The sequence below is a fragment of the Heterodontus francisci genome, chromosome 5 (assembly GCF_036365525.1).
Source record: "Heterodontus francisci isolate sHetFra1 chromosome 5, sHetFra1.hap1, whole genome shotgun sequence".
Lineage (NCBI taxonomy): Eukaryota > Metazoa > Chordata > Chondrichthyes > Heterodontiformes > Heterodontidae > Heterodontus > Heterodontus francisci.
In genome coordinates this window covers 101,404,417-101,423,305 of record NC_090375.1, presented here as the reverse complement: position 1 = coordinate 101,423,305, position 18,889 = coordinate 101,404,417, and positions in this window count along the sequence as shown.

The following is an 18,889-nucleotide window of genomic DNA, read 5'->3' as shown; positions in this document are numbered from 1 at the left end:
CTAAGTCTCTTCGACTCGCCACACTTTAGCCCCGCCTTTATGACTGCCCGCCAGCTCTGGCGATCGCTGGCAACTGACTCCCACGACTTGTGATCAATGTCACAGGACTTCATGTCGCGTTTGCAGACGTCTTTAAAGCGGAGACATATAAGCAAGTAAAGCGGGGGTGGGGCAAGAAATAACAAAGGAGAAGGTGTAGATAAGACAAGAATAGCTGACCAGAAGGTCATGGAGCAAAGGCAAACAATATGTTAATGGTGTGTTGAAAGACAAAGCATTATTACAGATAGGGTGTTAACGGACTGAAAATTGAACAGCCGCAAGTACAAACATGAAAAAAAAAGTGGGTAAGCAAACTGAACAAACTAAGATGAAATAAAATAAAACAAACAAAAAAAAAAGAAAAAAGAACTAAAAATAAAAGTAAAATGGGGGAGGACCCATCATGCTCTGAAATGATTGAACTCAATGTTCAGTCCGGCAGGCTGTAGTGTGCCTAATCGGTAAATGAGATGCTGTTCCTTGAGCTTGCGTTGATGTTCACTGGAACACTGCAGCAATACCAGGACAGAGATGTGAGCATAAAAGCAGGGGGGAGTGTTGAAATGGCAAATTGAAATGAAGTTCGGGGTCATGCTTTCGGACTGAGTGGAGGTGTTCCGCAAATCGGTCACCCAGTCTGCGTTTGGTCTCCCCAATGTAGAGAAGACCACATTGTGAGCAGCGAATACAGTATACTACATTGAAAGAAATACAAGTAAATCGCTGCTTCACCTGAAAGGAGTGTTTGGGGCCTGGGATAGTGAGGAGAGAGGAGGTAAATGGGCGGCACAGTGGCGCAGTGGTTAGCACCGCAGCCTCACAGCTCCAGGGACCTGGGTTCGATTCCGGGTACTGCCTGTGTGGAGTTTGCAAGTTCTCCCTGTGTCTGCGTGGGTTTTCTCCGGGTGCTCCGGTTTCCTCCCACAAGCCAAAAGACTTGCAGGTTGATAGGTAAATTGGCCATTATAAATTGTCACTAGTATAGGTAGGTGGTAGGGAAATGTAGGGACAGGTGGGGATGTGGTAGGAATATGGGATTAGTGTAGGATTAGTATAAATGGGTGGTTGATGTTCGGCACAGACTCGGTGGGCCGAAGGGCCTGTTTCAGTGCTGTATCTCTAATCTAAAAAAAAACCTCCTGCGATTGCAGGGGAAGGTGCCGTGGGAAGGGGACGAGGTGATGGAGGTAATGAAGGAGTGGACCAGGGTGTCGCGGAGGGAACGATCCCTTCGGAATGCTGACAGTGGAAGGGAGGGGAAGATGCATTTGGTAGTGACATCATGCTGGAGGTGGCGGAAATGGCGGAGGATGATCCTTTGGATATGGAGGCTGGTGGGGTGGAAAGTGAGGACAAGGGGAACCCTGTCACAGTTGTGGGAGGGAGGGGAAGGGGTGAGGGTAGAGGTGCGGGAAATGGGCCGTACATGGTTCAGGGCCCTGTGAACCACAGTGGGGAGAAATCCTTGCTTGAGGAAAAAGGAAGACATATCAGAAGCGCTGTCATGGAAGGTTGCATCATCAGAGCAGATGCGCGGAGACAGAGAAACTGGGAGAATGGAATGGAGTCCTTACAGAAGGCAGGGTGTGAAGAAGTGTAGTCGAAGTAGCTGTGGGAGTCGGTGGGCTTATAATGAATATTAGTCGACAGCCTATCCCCAGAGATGGAGACAGAGAAGTCTTAAAACCTACCTCTTTGACCAAGCTTTTGGTTATCTGTCCAGATATCCTGGTGTCAGAAATGTTTTCATTGGTATCGCTCTTGTTAAGCACCTTGGGGAGTTTTATTGCATTAAGGTGCTATATAAATGCAAGTTGTTGTTATTGAATAGACTTGAACTTTTCAGTCTGAAAAGGAAACATTTGAGAAGTTATGTTGCAGAGGTATCTAAGATTTCTAATAAACTTCTGGGTAATGTAATGGAGACAAAAATCTTGGAATCATTTCAAAAAAAGTCAGGTGTTACACTGGGGGAAAGAATCTCTGGATAGATATATTAGGTTGGGTAATCTGGCCTTCCTCATTTATAATTCTCTTGTGACCACTTGAAAATTATCCGTACTTTAGTATTCTAGTATCCTTCACACACTGTAGCAACTTGTCTAATTTAGATTGATTCTGGGAATTCACAATTTGTTGGCTTAGCATCATTGGAGCCATTTCCTCTTTCGTCCCCTGCTCCCAGTTTTGAGAAGATTCTCTAAGTTCCCAGAGTTGATTTTTTTTTTACTTTCAAAGCCAAGTCTTGCAGATTTTAGCAGAAATATAGCGACACAATTGTAGGCTTAGTTATTTTTTAAAAAATCCGTTTCTCTTCTTTTGATTCCTTATATGGCAGCACGGCAGGGACTATGTTCTTCTTACCATAATTCCAGGACACTAGTCTGTTTAGCCAATCAGGAAATCGATCATTTTGAGTCCAAAATCTACTGTTTTCTATTTGTTAGAGTGTGATGCTCCTGCATATTCAGCTGGAATTATCTATAATAAGTACTTGAGAGTCGCCTGCAAATAAATGGTTTGTTGTGCCAATAATATCTTCAAAAAATTAGTTTTTCTTTTAACATAAACATAATCAGCCTAGTGGTGAGCATTTTTCCTCAAGAACTAAATACAGTAGTTCTTCTGTTTGGACCCAGCACTTATAGTTTTTCACACTTCCAACTCATTTTTTTAGTGATCATGGCAAAATATTGTTGCCACAGGGAGACTCCGATGACCTATAATCTAAAATTCACAGCATGAGGTCTATTTAGACATTTGGGTAGCGGACTGGTGGAGTGCACTTGTCAGTTGCCCATTCTGGCAGTAAGGAGGCACCTGCGATTTTGAGGCTCCAGTCTCATTTAAATTTGGTAGGTGTCCCAGTGCAGCTTGCCAGAATGTGGCCTCAAAATCAAGCAGCAGTGGTTGCCAGCAAGTAAGTTGTAGGGGTTGTGGGGGGAGCAGGGGGAATCATACAGGTGGAGGGTGAGGTCTCTTGGATGGCAGTGGCCCACAGTCCATTTGTTGGCACCGGAAGAGCACTCCTGAACCTCTGAATACCACAAAAATAATTCAGCACTTAACTCTGTTGAGCCTCTTTGGTCCCATCACCAGTAGAACAGGTTAGAGTTTGCACTATGCAGTTTAATCTTAAAATGGCAATTGGGGTAGTATTTGAGTCATAGATCCCTGATCTCCAGATTAAAAAGGAACCTATCACCTTAAAGTAGATGGGTGTTTGGGCACCTAGCAGTGGGCCCATTTCAAAATGGAACTGGCCATATTGCTAGTGTTAACAGGATGGTAAGGCTGTTGAACACTATTTTGAAGTCAATAATGCTCCATTGACACCAGGTGAAGGCTGTCAAAATCAAGCCCAATGAATGGGATTAGCATATCATAGACTTAACAATTATCCTCTCTGAAAGATGGGAGACAATGGCCAATATTTTGTCTTGACGTCGTAGGTCTCGATCACATTGCCTCCTCTGGGAAAGGCCCAGCAAATCAAGTGCCAATTGGGTACTTAAATGGACAGTGGTGGGCCTTCCCAAAGATCAAGGATCCCAGTGACAGAAGTCCTGCCTGCTGAGAGCTGTCAGCCAATCAGAGGCCAGCAGCTCTTTAACTGAGCAGCGCCACTGCGGAGACGGTGGCTGCTGCCGGTACTGGACTCACCCGAGGGCCTAGAACTCGGCCACAGATAAGTCACAGCCGGAGGGGTTTTGCGGGGTGGGTGTTGCGGGAGAGGGCTGTGTAGGATTTGCTTGGCATGCTCCCGGTGCGATGATAGGCCTGCCTGCCACTGGGCTAATTCTGGAGATAGTGAGATGAGGCCCATAATTGGGCATTAATTGCCTTCCCACCCTGGACTTAATTTGGGTGGAGGTGGGAAGATGGCGGGATTGGCAAACCCAACCCTCCAAATCCAGCAAGGGAAGAACATAAAATTCCCCCCATTGTATGAATCTCCTGGGACTTCAAGGCACAATGGCCCAGAAATTCGGGCATTTGTGGGGTAAACAGGGTTTGTTTCTTGCGGTTGAATTGCAAGGCCCAAGGCTCCCAAGGTATTTTGCCTCAGGCCTCGTTATAAGGCTAATATGAGCAGAGAACCCACTGTTGAAGAATACTGTAAAATTATTTAGTCACCCTGCTGCTCTCAGTTAATTGGTTCAGGTTGTGTCAGGCCAGGAATAATGAGGAACAGGGATCAGAGACCTGGAATGCGGGGATCAGAGGGCTCGGGATTTAAGGTCAGAGAATTTGGGGTCCTGCTTCCAGGCATTATTAGGCAAGGGATTGGGGGTATGGGATGGGGGGAAGAAAGGTCACGGTGGAGAAAATAGGTGTTAGGGCTGGCATCAGCAGAGACAGGGTTCAGGCTTGGCAGCAGAGACGATCGGAGGGAGTGGTGGTGATTAGTTCCTTTAATGTGGGGTTGTGAGGAGCAGTCCAGCTCGTCTCAGTTCTATATTTAGATAAGTTACTTCCTGGTTGGACCTAGCAAGTGATTCCTAGGATTTGCTGCTGAAAACCTCACCTTTGCCTTTGTTACTTCTAGACTTGAGTATTCCAACGCATGCCTGGCTGCTCTCCCATTTTCTGCTCTACACAAATTTAAGCTCATCTAGAACTTTGCTGTCCGAAACGCCGTCCACCGACTGAAAAGTCAGTGCGAACCCACTTCCGCCTGGCCTGGGGTTCCGACCCATATTTTGCAGGTCCCCGGCCTTTAACTGTTCTCAGGCGGGACTTCCACCCGCTTGAGGCAGCAAGTCCCACCTAATAGAGCTGCCGGCCAATCAGCCCCATATCTCAGTATGCAAACGGTATTCATTTTATTCATAATTAGCTTTAGTACATTGTTAGCAAGACAGATGAACCACCCACTTTTGTACATCCAGTTTAAGTTTGCTGTTTATCTCCAGGCACATCACAGATGACTTGAGGCATTTTCCCCTGAGAGACTGCTAGAGAGAGAACGAACAAGAAAGATGACATGAATGTCTGCAGGAGCTGTATTGAAATTTCATGCTGGAATGAGCCATAAACATCTGGTGCAAAAGATTACATACTATTAGCTTTTGAATAAGCAGATAACAGCTTGTGAGGAGGAGTAGGTTCACAACTGTACATGATTTTTTTGCAACACAGCAGACCACTAAAGAGCATACGGTAACTCCAGTGAGATCTTCAGCCAAACATTTCATGTTAGAGGACCTAAAGCCCAGTAGTTGTTGTGGGATGACTTAAGACTGGACCACCTTAAGAACTGCAAGAGAAGGTCACCAGAGGAAGTGATGTCAAGTCACATGTGACCAGTCAGTTGTGGATGGAGCCCAGGATAGTAAGATGCATTTAGATCTGCTCGTGCAATAGCTTATATATATGATACAGTTCAGTTATAATAAAACCTGACTTTATTTTGGATGTTAATTTTAGTCCTGTGACTCTTAACAACAGACCAAGGGTGTCTAAACTAAGGAAGAGGAAGGCAACATATGATAGTCAAGCTGCACCAGAATTAACTCAAATGCAGGTCGGGCAGAAGGTCAGAGACCTCAACTATACATCAGGAACTTGGTGTCCTGCTAGGTTGCTAGGATATGCGACCAGCCCAGGTCATGCGAGGTTCAGACACCCAGTGGTGTGCTTGTCAGAAGAAACTGGAGTCAGCTCAGAGAGATATACGACAATATTACATGTGACAAGCCTGTGGCGTCACAGACGCATTCAAAACAAAATTTGGAGATGAACGCATGGAGGATACAAACACTGAAAAAGAACATGCTCACCAGAGTTCTGAGTCATGAGAATCTCAGGGAGTCACCAAGACAAGCTCAACTCTGGGAAGAGACTCACAACAACCAGATACGGATGAAAAAGCAAACCTCCTCTACGTTTTAGAGAACGTTAAATTTGCTTATCTGTAAATAACATTTTGTTCAATCGTGTATAGTTAGTCCAAACCAAAATATTGCTGTTTCTTGTTTTTATCTTTGGGAAAAAAGGGGGTTGTTGTGTGACGACCTTAAAACCGGACTACCTTAAGAACTGCAGGTGAAGGTCACCGGCGGAAGTGATGTCGAGACGCGCATGGCCAGTCAGTTGTGGGTGAACCCTGAGAAAGTAAGACATGTTTAGATGGTTCATACAGTAACTCTTTATATGTTTATATGTTCCAGTTCTGTTATAATTAACCCCGTGTTTATTTTGGATATTGTAGTCCTGTGACTCTTAATAACAGATCATACACCAACAGACAAGTAATAATACAGTAGTGTTTCTCTCAGGCACAGATTGCTGCCATGGGGCCTGGTGTCCTGATGAGCACTTCATCCACTTTTGACATTTTTGGGGACTGGCTAGAGACAGCACATAGCAAGATTTGACTGGTATCATTGGTCCCTTTAGTTGTGCCCTCTTACAAATCAGCAGCTATTGTGAGGTTGGGCCTAGCAACAGAGCACACCAGGAATGGGAATGGATGATGGTACTGTCTCTCAGGATAGCAATACAGCTGTCCCCCTATCAGCCCCCTCTGATGACTGGAAGTGTCAGCAAGTTTGCAGGCTGAAATAAAGTTACAAAATTGGGGCAGTATGCAGCCAAACCACCACATAGCTCAGTTGCAGAGAAGCATAGGTCACTTCAATCCCAAAAGCTCCCTAGGATGCAAAACAACAAGCTACCCCATGTGCTCCTGTCACTCAGACAACATTTAGACAAAGCACAAGGCTAGTTTTAAAGCACATATGTTATCCACAGCCACCAGTGAGAAGCACCACTGAAGTGAAGAGTAAGCACTCAAACATATAACATGGGTTGAGATTAAAGATCTTGTGTAGAATTTCCATGGAGGTTCTCTCAGAGTTTCCACAATCTTATGGGAATATCATGAGATTTCCCCATGAAAATCCCTGGTGCTAATTGTATTGAGGTTCTTTGTGCAGAGACTCTTCCTGCAAACAATGGGAGGATCTCTCATCAGGTTTAATCAATCAGATCTTCTTGAATTGCATGCAAAAATGCCTGTTTGCTTATATGATATTGGCCCCAGGTTTAACCCTCTCTGCCTAACAGAAACTGAGTGAATGAACAGTTATAAACAGAGGTATCCACTTACCGCCACATTCCTGTCCTGAAGTTACCCATCCCAATGTTAACAGCCCATTCAGTGGGCAATACGTCGGTGAGATTATAATGAGACCAAGGAGCTAAAATACCCCCGGTCTGTTTTTGGCTGAATCGGATGAGTTTCAACTGAAATTAAACTCACCCACCCAAAACTGACCAAGATTTAAAATTGGGGCCATAGTCTTACAAGAAGAGACTCCTATCACAGCTGTGCAACGACAGAGTGTGAAATAAAAACATGAGGCATCACATATGCTGGGTTTGCAATATTAATCCACCACACAGACAAGTTGTTCTCAGCCATGTCGATGCTGCGAGGTGCAAAGCTGATGCAATCTCAGAGGGAAAGAGAAATCGATTGTATTCTCCAAGCTGGTCTCCTATGCTACCTGGCAGCTGGCTCATAACATTAACAAAAGCCTAGGAGAGGTTGTCTATCTCCTCTTTCAACCACAGATTATGAATGGCTTGATGATAGCAGAGTGACTGAAGGACTGGAGGCAGAACACAAAGGATTTGTTTTCTTATAAAAATGTTAAATCTGAAAGCATTCAATAAATGGAAAAAAGCCTCAGTGTGTTTTATATTTGTGTTTAGTAGCAAGAGAAGAATTGGCAGTGTCTTTTCAGAGAAAAAGTACACCACAGTACTTACTCCAATATCAAAATCATCAAAAAATTAGTAACCTGTTGCCTTTTAAAATTAATTCTTAGGATGTGAACATTGCTGGCAAGGCCATCATTTATTGCCTATCCCTAGCTGTTCCGACATTGTGGTGGTGAGCTTTGTTAAACTGCTGCAATCCATTATAGCCGTTTGATACAACTGAGTGGCTTGCTCGGCCACTTCAAAGGGCATCTCATTGGTCTAGGACTGGAGATATAGGCCAAACTTTGTAAGGACAGCAGGTTTTATTGAGCAGACTAGGCCTATATTCACTAGAGATTGGAAGAATGAGAGGTGATCTCATTGAAGCATATACAATTCTTCAGGGGCTTGACAGGTTACCTTTTGGGAGGATGTTTTCCCTGGCTTGGGGAATCTAGATCTAACCTCAGAATAATGGCTCAGCCATTTAGGACTGAGATGAGAAATTTATTCACTCAGAGGGTTGTGAATCTTTGGAATTCTCTACCCCATATGGCTATGGTTACACAGTTGTTGAGTATATTCAAGACAGTGGTTGAGACATTCTTGGGTACTAAGGGAATCAAGGGATATGAGGACAGTGCTGGAAGGAGGAGCTGAGGTAGAAAATCAGCCATGATCTTATTGAATGGTGGAGCAGGCACAAAGGGACAAATGATCTACTTGAGCTTATATTTCTTATGCTCTTAATGCAATGGACACATTACAAAGTTAAAAAGGACCAAGATTCCCTCTGCCTGAAATTGGGCAGGATCTCAATGGAGAATTAAAGAAAATGTCAGTCATGTCAAGAGCCAAACAGCCTCTTGTGGTGTAGGATTGTTGCGCTGGGCAATGGTGACTCCCTCTTTCCAGTGGGAATCCTGCCAGGAGTTTACTGTTTAAGGGTGATGAGTAGGCAGAATTAATGCCCTGTCAGAGGACTGCCACTGGGAGGATAATCCTGGCCAATGTTTCCTATATTAGAGTATTCTTTTGGGCCTCCTTATCTCGAGAGACAATGGATACGCGCCTGGAGGTGGTCAGTGGTTTGTGAAGCAGCACCTGGAGTGGCTATAAAGGCCAATTCTGGAGTGACAGGCTCTTCCACAGGTGCTGCAGAGAAATTTGTTGTTGGGGCTGTTGCACAGTTGGCTCTCCCCTTGCGCCTGTCTTTTTTCCTGCCAACTACTAAGTCTCTTCGACTCGCCACAATTTAGCCCTGTCTTTATGGCTGCCCGCCAGCTCTGGCGAATGCTGGCAACTGACTCCCATGACTTGTGATCAATGTCACACAATTTCATGTCGCGTTTGCAGACGTCTTTATAGCGGAGACATGGACGGCCGGTGGGTCTGATACCAGTGGCGAGCTCGCTGTACAATGTGTCTTTGGGGATCCTGCCATCTTCCATGCGGCTCACATGGCCAAGCCATCTCAAGCGCCGCTGACTCAGTAGTGTGTATAAGCTGGGGGTGTTGGTCGCTTCAAGGACTTCTGTGTTGGAGATATAGTCCTGCCACCTGATGCCAAGTATTCTCCGGAGGCAGCGAAGATGGAATGAATTGAGACGTCGCTCTTGGCTGGCATACGTTGTCCAGGCCTCGCTGCCATAGAGCAAGGTACTGAGGACACAGGCCTGATACACTCGGACTTTTGTGTTCCGTGTCAGTGCGCCATTTTCCCACACTCTCTTGGCCAGTCTGGACATAGCAGTGGAAGCCTTACCCATGCGCTTGTTGATTTCTGCATCTAGAGACAGGTTACTGGTGATAGTTGAGCCTAGGTAGGTGAACTCTTGAACCACTTCCAGAGCGTGGTCGCCAATATTGATGGATGGAGCATTTCTGACGTCCTGCCCCATGATGTTCGTTTTCTTGAGGCTGATGGTTAGGCGAAATTCATTGCAGGCAGCCGCAAACCTGTCGATGAGACTCTGCAGGCACTCTTCAGTGTGAGATGTTAAAGCAGCATCGTCAGCAAAGAGGAGTTCTCTGATGAGGACTTTCCGTACTTTGGACTTCGCTCTTAGATGGGCAAGGTTGAACAACCTGCCCCCTGATCTTGTGTGGAGGAAAATTCCTTCTTCAGAGGATTTGAACGCATGTGAAAGCAGCAGGGAGAAGAAAATCCCAAAAAGTGTGGGTGCGAGAACACAGCCCTGTTTCACACCACTCAGGATAGGAAAGGGCTCTGATGAGGAGCCACCATGTTGAATTGTGCCTTTCATATTGTCATGGAATGAGGTGATGATACCTAGTAGCTTTGGTGGGCATCAAATCTTTTCTAGTAGTCTGAAGAGACCACATCTGCTGACGAGGTCAAAGGCTTTGGTGAGATCAATGAAAGCAATGTAGAGGGGTATCTGTTGTTCACGGCATTTCTCCTGTATCTGACGAAGGGAGAACAGCATGTCAATGGTCGATCTCTCTGCACGAAAGCCACACTGTGCCTCAGGGTAGACGCGCTCGGCCAGCTTCTGGAGCCTGTTCAGAGCGACTCGAGCAAAGTATACATAACGACAATCAGCATCAGTTTCTGGTTATAGATTCCTTCCGCTTCTCTTCGTGGTCATTTGACACGTTTGGGAGATTTTCTTTTCTAGGCCGTCCCCGATGCTTATCTCTTTTTAGGGTGAAATTGTACAGCAAGTATTATAGTACCATCATCCTTGAAACCATGGCTAGAATGTATTGTAGGATGCTTGAAGTTCTATACAGGAGTACAGCATCAAATTGCCACTTTAGGAAAGATGTGAGGGTCCTTGAGAGGGTGCAGAGAAGATTTACCGGATGGTTCCAGGGATGGGGGACTTTAGTTACAAGGGGTTGGATTTTAAGAGCCCGCCGCCGATCTCCGTGGTGAGCTCAAAAAATGGCGGGACACACGCCAATCTTGCGTGCTACCATCGTGATGGTAGTATAATATTTGCTTATTAGCATGCCCGGGTCGGCCCGTCCCCCCTGCCCAAATCACGTGGAGGGGGCGGTCTGTACGACACTGTGAACAGCGTTAGCGGACAAGTCAGCAGGTGCTGGCACCATATTTAAATGGAAGCCAGCCCTGCATGCAACCTCTTTCACTGTTAAACCTTGCAGCTCGAGCAGACCAGCCAGCAGTTAGGTCTGAAGAGCCCTAGCTGCCAAAGAACTACCCTGCCAAGCACAGGAGATGGCAGAGGTGCGAGGAAAGGTGGCCCCACAGTTCAGAGATGCCTTCCTGCTCTCTCTCCTCCAGGCTGGACAGGCAAGGCGGGAGGTCCTTTTCCCCAGCGATGGTAAGAAGTGGTCCTCCCATCTGACCAAGCAAGCCTAGACGGAGATTGCAGAGGAGGAAAGCTACCCATGGGGTCATCCACCAAGACTGGGTCCAGTGCCGCGGGAGGGTGAACGATCTCATGCACTTGGCAAAGCTAAGTGGCACTTTGTTATACGGCTCCATTTGACTTAGATGTCTCCACACAGAGTGGCACATGGGTGCCACTGCCATGTCAAAGACATGCAACTCGGGTGGGGAGAATTGATGCCACATGAGTGGCTGAATGTGTGAAAGAACTCACCCTCATTTGCACCTCAGAGCATGGCACCTCCATGACAGGCTGAGTCCATATTAAAGACTGAGTTTCCCCCACATATTGTTTTTAGATTAGATTAGAGATACAGCACTGAAACAGGCCCTTCGACCCACCGAGTCTGTGCCGAACATCAACCACCCATTTATACTAATCCTACACTAATCCCATATTCCCAACAAACATCCCCACCTGTCCCTATATTTCCCTACCACCTACCTATACTGGTGACAATTTATAATGGCCAATTTACCTATCAACCTGCAAGTCTTTTGGCTTGTGGGAGGAAACCGGAGCACCCGGAGAAAACCCACGCAGACACAGGGAGAACTTGCAAACTCCACACAGGCAGTACCCGGAATCGAACCCGGGTCCCTGGAGCTGTGAGGCTGCGGTGCTAACCACTGCGCCACTGTGCCGCCCTTAATGATGATGGAACCAGCAGTTTATCTCTTTAACCAATGAGATTTAAAGATTGAGAAAGAAAAATAGGAACAACAATGAAATAATGTGAATTAGAGTCAAATCAGGTAGAGAAAGAGAAAGAAGACCCAACCGCCATATTGGTGAAGGCAGAAACAGAGGCTTTCAGGGCCTACATTTCAAAGAGGTATTATTCTCCTTGCATATACAAGTAGGATCTGAATGCCCATTTGAGGACCCCTATGCCAAATGGACTGCCTGGGAATCAGCCGGCTGTGTTCCAAAATACATTGTCCATGTGCTGCCTAACTAACAGTTCTTAAAGGGACTGGTACAGGTCACTACCAAAAAGGAGACTTTTGTTAAAAGAAAGTTACCTGAATGTGGAGCTGGGAGGTGCATGATTTCTCCTGTCAGCACCACTGCAGTGCCAAAGACCCATGCCAGCCCCTAATTAACCCCTTCAGCATTGCTTCCTTCCTTTCCTGGTCATTCCCTCCCTTCTTTCCCTCACTCAGGGTCCTACTTGAGGGTTATTGCAGGTGGTGCAGCAGGCACAAATTTAAATCCTCTTCACTGGTGAACTGTCTGAGTACACCCTGTTGGTGCCTGCATTTTTCCAGTCTCATTTGAGTAAAGCCAAGGCCCAGTATCAGGTAGGCCAGGCCTACCTGCTCTGATGCAGGGATCGTTCTAGCCCAATATCTGATTAGAGAATTTGACAAGAGAATGAAAATATTGGGGGGAATTTTATGCAGTCCGCCACAGCAGATTTGGTAGCACATGAGGAAATATAATTAGGCGGGAGTTTCGGATTCCCGCCAGCAGGATATTTAACGTGTTGGAGAGTTTGTGGCGTTCCGGGGGGGTCCCCCAGCGCAGTGGTGGACTACAGCTTTGCATGCATTTCAGGACTGTGCTCGTCTCTTTTTAACTCATCCACTAAACTAACGGCAGCATTGGAATGGACATTTGCCTCCAGGCTCGGCATCAGCAAGGGTGAATCATCTCAGCGGATGGTGGCGACGACATGGGTGGGTGCTGCATGGAGCAGCAGGGGAGGGTAGTCGAGGAGGGTAGTCGGGGAGGGAAGGGTGGGGTTGATCGGGTGTATCAAGGAGCAGGGGAGGGTGGAGTAGAGCATTCAGGTTGTTGAATGGTTGATGTCGGTGGTGAAGATACATTTTGTCAGCTGTGGAGGTGGTGGTGGCTTAGATCAGTACTGTGTCAAGATACTTGGCAAGGATCTAAAGGGAGAGATGAGTGCAGTCAACATCGGGAAGCTGTGGTGCAAACTGTGGGTACTGGCTGACATCGGACTCACTTTTGCTGCAGGGAAAATAAATGATGCGAAGTTGTTAGTGACTTTCACAAAATAAGGGAGGCAAAAACATTTTGATTCAAGTGAAAGCTTCAACTAAGTAATTCTGAAGATACTTGCGTGAAAGGAAGGCTGCTGCTGCTTGCAGCAGAATGTTTTATATCTATGACGATCATGGTGCTTGGGGGCAGTGAAGGCGGATTCCACCAATGAAAGGCTGCCCCTGCTGCATGATCCCACATATCCCCCGTGCCCGTCGCCACAGGGCTAATTTAAATACAAAATCACATGGGAAATGGGATATCATGATGGGAGTGGAAGTTACGACAACTTCTGGTCCCGCCATCTGGAACGCCGTGGCACTCATAAGATTCCAGTGCCTCTGTTGTGACATACGTCATGCTGTTGTTTGGCAATGTTCAACATCTGCATCCTTGCTCTTCCAGGCGAAGAGGGCCCACAATGCGAGGGAGGCCTCCAGGACCAGTGGACAGGTGCCAGACATTAGACCACTAACACAGGCTGAGGAGGAGGCCCTGAAGCTAGCTGGCAGCCAGGGAGGACGTGCCATTTCAGATGTGGAGCTTGGGGTCCCGGGTGGACATACAGTTCTTTGAGAAACACAATGATTACTCAAACATTTCATTTTTGGACACAATGCTGTCATATTCATGACATGTGCACCATAAAACCTGAAAGTGTGCTCTTCACATTGTATCTTGCAGGGCGACACTCAGAGTTGGCAGTGGAGTCCCTGCAGACTTCCAGCACCTCTGAGGAAGAGACAACCTCAGAGGACGCAGCATCCCATGACATTCCTGCACCTTCCATGAGCGCAAATACACTAACTTCGGTGGGAATCCCTCTGGCTTTAGAGTCTGGGTCACAAGCTGGTGAGAGCACCACACACGCACCTGAACAGCTGGCTGAGGCTGAGAAAGGCAATCCCTCTGGCCATCGGAGAACTGTGGGTGGCCAGGCCCTTGCTGAGCCCCAGGCAGATGATTTTTATTTATTTTTTATTTAGAGATACAGCACTGAAACAGGCCCTTCGGCCCACCGAGTCTGTGCCGACCAACAACCACCCATTTATACTAACCCGACAGTAATCCCATATTCCCTATCACCTCCCTACACTAGGGGCAATTTACAACGGCCAATTTACCTATCACCTGCAAGTCTTTGGATGTGGGAGGAAACCGGAGCACCCGGCAAAAACCCACGCAGACACAGGGAGAACTTGCAAACTCCACACAGGCAGTACCCAGAATTGAACCCGGGTCGCTGGAGCTGTGAGGCTGCGGTGCTAACCACTGCGCCACTGTGCCACCCTCTGGTGTCAATAGCATAGGACATATTGGAGTTGCAGGGAGAGGCAAGGCAACATCTGGTGGAGATGCCACAGGCTAAGCGCAGTCTTGAGCAGACAATGGAGCAGCCCATCCAGGCCATGACAGCTGCCATGTCCCAGGCATTTAAGCACATGGCGACCTCCATGGAGAGATTGGCAACCTTTGTGGAGAACCACATTCTACAGATGTGCGCAGACCTACTAACTCTCGCCTTGACCATGAGCTGGACGTAGCAGTGGCAAAGCGAGAGAATGACCAGGGGCCTGGAGAATGTCTCTGCTCGTGGTCCTTCTCAGGAGAGCAACAAGGTTCCTATGAGCCTTGAGAGGGAGGAGGTGAGCCAACGCTCCACATCAGCAGTCTCCCCTCATGGTGATTCCAATGTGGACACCGGCTCCTCAGGCCCTCCGTTGGTGAGTCCAGCTCCAGCAGACACGACGTCTGAGGAGAGCCCTGCACTGGTGCAGGAGGTCCTCAGGCAGCCGGGGCCCTCCAGGCCTCAGACGCCCAGAGGACGACCATCCAAATCCTCTAAAGCCAAAGGGCGACCTGATCAGCAGCCTGCCTCCAGTCAAGCTGCTGGCACAGAAGTAGCACCACAAAGGAACACATGCAAATGTTTCAAAAAGACACCATGACACATATGTGTTTTCACGGATGACACGTCTATGTATTAATTCCTTCTCAGTAAATGTGCTTTTCCAACATGTGTCTCCTTTTTACTGTGTGAATGACACATGCCAGCATGTACCAATTATGTGTCCTCCCATTACATCCTTGACCTGACAAAACTGCCAATATATGGAACAACATAATTGCCATGCCAGTATGCGTGATGTGGCACTGCACTGATGAAGTCACATGGGCAATGGCTCAGTCATCTGCTGCCAGTAATGGTGGAGACACAAATGTCACAGATGCAGAAGACTGCCTACCAGATGAAGCATGGTGATGTGTGAATTGGGGTGCATTGGTACACTTGGGGAATGATTAAGCACTCAGCAATAAGGCGTCGTGCGTCCCTTGCTCACTGCTCGTCATGTATGCGCTGCATCGATGCTCCCCATCCTCCCATGCGCATATGTTGCTGCAAGCCCTCTGTGTCCTCACCATCCAAGGATGTCTCCTAATCCCGTCTCTCATCATCCTGCAAGGCTTCCTCCCTCTGTAGTGCAACGTTGTGCAGAGCACAGCTTACAGCAATGGTACACGCAACCTTTCTGGCTCCCACTTGATCTATCCAGGCAGCGGAAGTGCATCTTCAGCTTGCCGATGGCCTGCTAGATGGTAGCCCGTGTCGAGCCCTGGCAGGCATTGTATCTCTTCTCTGCACCACTGGTGGGATTTCTCACCAGCGTCAGAAGCCATGTCTGCAAGGGATAGCCCTTGTCTCCAAGAGTACACCCTTGGATCTGAGCTGGTGCAGTGAAGAGCAGTGGCACCTGAGACTGGCGCAGGATGAAGAGGTCATGACAGCTGTCTGGAAAGTGGGCACACACTTGCATGAAGCACTTCCTGTGATCACAAACTAGTTGCATGTTGAGGGTGTAGAAGCCCTTTCTCTTGAGGTATGTGGCTGGTTGTCCGGCTTGAGCCTTGATGGCCATATGCACACAGTCTATGACCCCTTGCACCTGTGGGAATCTTGCAATGGACCCAAATCCGAGGGTCCTTTGGGCCTGGCTCTAAGGGTCCCTCCTGAAGTGAACATAGTCACTGGCTCTCTTGTACAAGGCATCGGTGACCTCCCTTATACAGCGGTGCACTGCTGGCTGTGAAAACCCACTCAGGTCGCCGATGGATCCTTGGAATGATGCAGAAGTGTAGAAGTTGAGAGCCTCAGTCACTTTGATGGTCACAGGCACAGGGTGTCCAGCAAAGCCCATCGGCTGCTGGTCATCATTCAGCAGTGCACAGAGATGTGTCACCGCCTCTTTGGATATCCACAGTTGTCTCTGACACTGGCACTCCGACATCTGCAGGTATGTCACGCAGGGCTGCAGACCCGCTGTCTTCTCGGGCCTCGAATCTTCTTGGCGACTGCTACTGCTTGCGTCTGGGAGCTTCCACATGGGCTACACCTGCCTCTTGTTTCTGCCTCTGGCGGATATGGCTCCTCACAGCACGTGGATTCAGAAAGACAGGGTGGACCAATCTCGTCTGTATACTGGAGGTGAACTCGGTTCCTTCAGTAGGTCAATGGCACCTATCAGGGCAGAGAGTGTTGTGAATTGGTCTTTCAGCTGCCTTCCAGCATCACCAATATGGTATGGCATGATATTGCCCGTCTTAGCTTTAAATAAGAGCGGGGCAGCATGACCACAGTCATATTATTGCAGTTGCCTGGATTGGACCACCGGAAACATGATCTTAAACCGGCTACCATTGTGGCCCCCACCCCACATGAAGAAGTCTGGACTGCCATTGTTTTCCCCCTTCCCCCAAACATCATTGTCCGACTACATGGTTAGCCCCCTTCCCCCTGCTCCCCAAAAGTTAACGGACACAGAGTAGCCCCCTTTACAGAAGGGTAGGGGGTTCCTTCCTTCATGAATGCAGAGTTGAGACCCCCTTCACAACAGCCACCCACCTACCTCCCTTCATGAATGCAGAGTTGAGACCTGCTTCACAACAATCACCCACCCATCTTCACAGGCGCCGAGGACTGATGCCTCGGTACCACCGGCTCTTCTCGGTCGTGAAATTGAAGGCACGTGAGTGCCACACGTCCAGCTGAAGATCGTGACCTGATGGCTGAATTGCAACTGCATGCATTGTAATGTATGGTAAGCAGCTATTTACATATTCAAATCCGGGTCCCGTCACTGAGTGGCAGGGGGGCGGGGGCGGGGGGTGGGTGGCGTGCAGTCACGGAGCCTTGCCGCCACTGGGAGAATCTCTTCCGGACCCAACTCCTGCCACCCACCGCGCCCCCTCCCTCCCCCCGCCATGGATCACAACATCGGGGGGCTTGGTAAAATCCAGCTCAAGATTATGTTGGAGAAGCTGGGTTTGTTCTCCCTAGAACAAAGGAAATTGAGGGAAGATTTAATAGAAGTGTACAAGATTATGACAGGCTTAGTTAAGTTAAGGAAAAACTGTTCCCAATAACTAATAGTACAAGGACTAAGGTACACAGATTGAAGGTTTTGGGCAAGAGATGCAGGGGGAATGTGAGGAAGAACTTTCTTATGCAGTGGATGGTAATGACCTGGAACTCACTGCCCACAAGGGTGGTGACAAGCAAAGACTTCAAAAGGAAATTGGATGGCCACTTGAAGGAAATAAACTTGCAGGGCTATGGGGATTCAGCAGGGGAATGGGACTGCCTGGATAGCTCCATGAAGAGCTGGCATGGACTCAATGGGCCGAATGGCCTCCTTCTACACTGTAAGTGACTCTATGACGCTATGGTGTGCTTAATGAGTACCCTGTTGAGTGCATACTCCTCATTAAACTCATGCTCAGCTCATGCTATGGAATACCACAAAGATATTATGAACCATAACTACATAGCAGAGCCCTAATTACCGAGGAGCTATTCTAGTGCTTGCTTTGTAAGTCAAATATTAGTAGTACAGCAGACAAATTAAAATGAAGGCATTGTCTCAGGTGCTTGGGAATCAAGCATTGACTTGAATAATCCTGTGCAGATGGTACAAACTGAAGATTCAGGGACTGGGATTCTTTTCCGTTACTGTAGGTAGTGACATTATGCAAGGGAGTACATAGGCCATAAGGGCCAGTGTCCAGTAAATCTGGATACTCACTTGTTGTGGGTGGGAAAATTAAACAGTGCAGTATGGATGGAAATAATGGATAACATCTATAAGGTCTTACTGAAATTTCATATCACAACTCAAAATGTGTGTGAGATGCTAAATGGGCAGCGATCCAGTATTATGCCCAAAAATCAAACATAACTAAAAAAGAAAATCCAGGTTAGTCTGTTTTGGAAGTGGTATCCTCATTACTGTTATTATGAAGGTTAACTGGTTCCGCTATTTCCATGGTGATGGAAGAGACTTTTCACAATATAAGTGTAGGATTTTTGCTGTCTCCACTGATTGTACGCCACTGTTGGCAGCATTTTTGTAGCACAGCAGCAAATAAAAAAGAAAAAGGACTGAATGACATATTAGATATAATAAAAAGGCAGTGGAGAAAGGCAATGTTTAAAAATGATTTGAAAAATGAACCAGTAGAAGGAAGAAAAGAGAAACAGAAAAACCATGTAAAAGACACCAATTACAGAAAAATGATAAAAGCATTTTTAAAGGAAATCATATGTAGCAGCAGGGGCTTTAGCAGATGATTGGATGAGAAGAATATTGTTGTTAGATACTTTGTGCTATTTAATTATAAGCAGTTTTTCTTTTCAACTGTCCATCTATATCACCATGACATTTTCATTTCTTATGCCAGGCTTC